This window comes from Silene latifolia, chromosome X (assembly GCF_048544455.1).
Source record: "Silene latifolia isolate original U9 population chromosome X, ASM4854445v1, whole genome shotgun sequence".
Lineage (NCBI taxonomy): Eukaryota > Viridiplantae > Streptophyta > Magnoliopsida > Caryophyllales > Caryophyllaceae > Silene > Silene latifolia.
Genome location: NC_133537.1, coordinates 261336206 through 261338288, shown reverse-complemented (window position 1 = coordinate 261338288; position 2083 = coordinate 261336206). Strand labels below are relative to the sequence as shown.

General features: G+C 43.8%; 1 non-coding gene across 1 annotated transcript; it reads left to right on the top strand.

Moving 5' to 3' along the window:
* The first annotated feature begins 1616 nt into the window (after positions 1 to 1616).
* On the top strand, positions 1617 to 1723 carry LOC141625592 (small nucleolar RNA R71). Its single transcript, XR_012535362.1, has one exon. It is a non-coding gene; the product is annotated as a small nucleolar RNA R71 (small nucleolar RNA).
* Positions 1724 to 2083: the final 360 nt, after the last annotated feature.

The following is a 2083-nucleotide window of genomic DNA, read 5'->3' as shown; positions in this document are numbered from 1 at the left end:
TGGCATACTTAAGGTTTTCCCTACTCTTTATGGCTCTTGAAGGGTAAGGAATTTTAGGAACAAGTTGGGAATTTGAAGATACCTTTGGAGGAGTCGAATTCCTTGTTACCTTTTTAGATTGTTGCAAAGGTACTTCTTCAATAGCTTCCTCCTCATAAGGGAGGTCTTCAACATACCCATCAACATCCTTGTCCTCTTGAATTACATTTCTAGACACATCTTCACAAGCCTTCTTCCCTTTCTTGTCTTCTCTAGCTTTACTCAATTGTTCAACGGGTGAGCTTTCCTCTTCATCATTTACTTCCAACTCATCCCTCATGGGATCTTCATCCATTTCTACCACAAGGTCCTTGTAGGGGTCCTCAAGCTCTACACCACTCCTTAGCACTACCGCATGAGCATGGTGGCTATTTGAGGCATCCTTGGAGCTTTGTCCTTGAGCCAACAAACCACCGGGCGACCATTGAGGGTTAGCCATAACATAAGAAGCCATCCTAGATTCCATTTCCCTCATGTCCTTAAGGAAGGTAGCCCTCAAGTTTGCTTGTTCTTGTTGAGTAGCTTTAGCAAAATTAGCTATCTCTTGGCTATGTTGAAGTTTCATGTTCTTTATCATCTTCAAAAGCTCAACATGAGAGAGCTCACCTTGGGGTTCTTGATAAGGTTGGTTGGCTATGGGTAAAGGGAACCCATAGTCATACCGAGCATTGGGACCTTGGTTGTTGTTTTGCCCCCCTTGGAAATTAGCTCTAGGACCATTGTTGTTGAAGTTTGATCCTTGACCTTGTTCTTGAAACCCTTGAACATACCCTTGCCCAAATCCTTGGTTTGCTTGATTCACTTGATTCCCTTGGTAAAACCCTTGGTTGCCTTGATTTCCACCAAAATCTTGGTATCCTTGTGCTTGGTTCCCATAATTTTGGTTTTGATTGTTGTTTTGCCATTGGTTTTGATTCCCGGGATTAGGTCTTGGGTTGGGGAATATTCCCCTTTGTTGAGCAAAACCGGGTGGGTTGGTTGGGGCTTGTAGTTGAAGGTGTTGTGGGTTTTGAACATTGGTGCTTTTGTAACTAAAGTTGGGGTGGTTCCTCAAACCGGGGTGGTAGAAATTGGTGTTTGGATTGTAGACGTTTGGGTTGTTGTAAGGTGGTCTAGTGGGTCTTGAATTGTTGTTAAAGGCTTGAAAAGCGTTAACCTCTTGAACATTCTCTTCATAGACCCCATTGTAATTGTTGCCACACAAGTCATAAGTATGACCACTTCCTCCACAAAGTTCACAACTTGAGACTTGAGCCACTTCTTCCATGGGTGCCCCATATGAGGTTGCGGCTTGATTCACTTGATTTCTTGAAAACTTCTCAAATTGTTTTGTGAGTAAGTCGAGCTTGGCATTTGTCTCGGAGTTGGAGGCGTTTTCCTTAGGAAACTTCCCATTCCTTCTTAGCATGTTTCCTCTAGAACCATAGTTTGCCTCCGAATCTACCATTTTCTTGATCAATGTCGTGCCCTCTTCATCACTCAAGTGATCAAACCCTCCCCCCGCGGAGGCATTTACCATCTCCTTAGTCCTTGGTAGCAAAGTTTGGAATAATGTTTGAGTGATGTACCATTCCGGTATTCCATGGTGGGGGCAACTCGCTATCAAGTCTTGATAACGGTCCCAAGCTTCACCCAAAGACTCCCCATCCTCTTTTTTAAACGTATGAATCTCATTATGAAGCATCGCGGTCTTTGAGGAAGGGTAATACTTGGCCATGAATGCTTTAGCCAAAGCATCCCAAGTAGTGAAAGTATCCGGTGGGTGAATGTTCAACCATCGGTCCGCTTTGCCCGTCAATGAAAATGGAAACAACATCATTCTCAAGGTGTCTTCGGACACCCCATTCTTCTTCATCATTGAAACTTTCCTTTTAAACTTCCGGAGATGAGCATGGGCATCCTCTTCAATGTGCCCCCCGAACAAATCTTTCTCAATTAACCCGACTTGGGCGGGATGCATTTCAAAGTTGTTTGGGGCCAAGGTGCCAAAATTTATAGGGTTACATGAATCATTATGGTTAGGCCGGTTATGATCTCTAAGAGC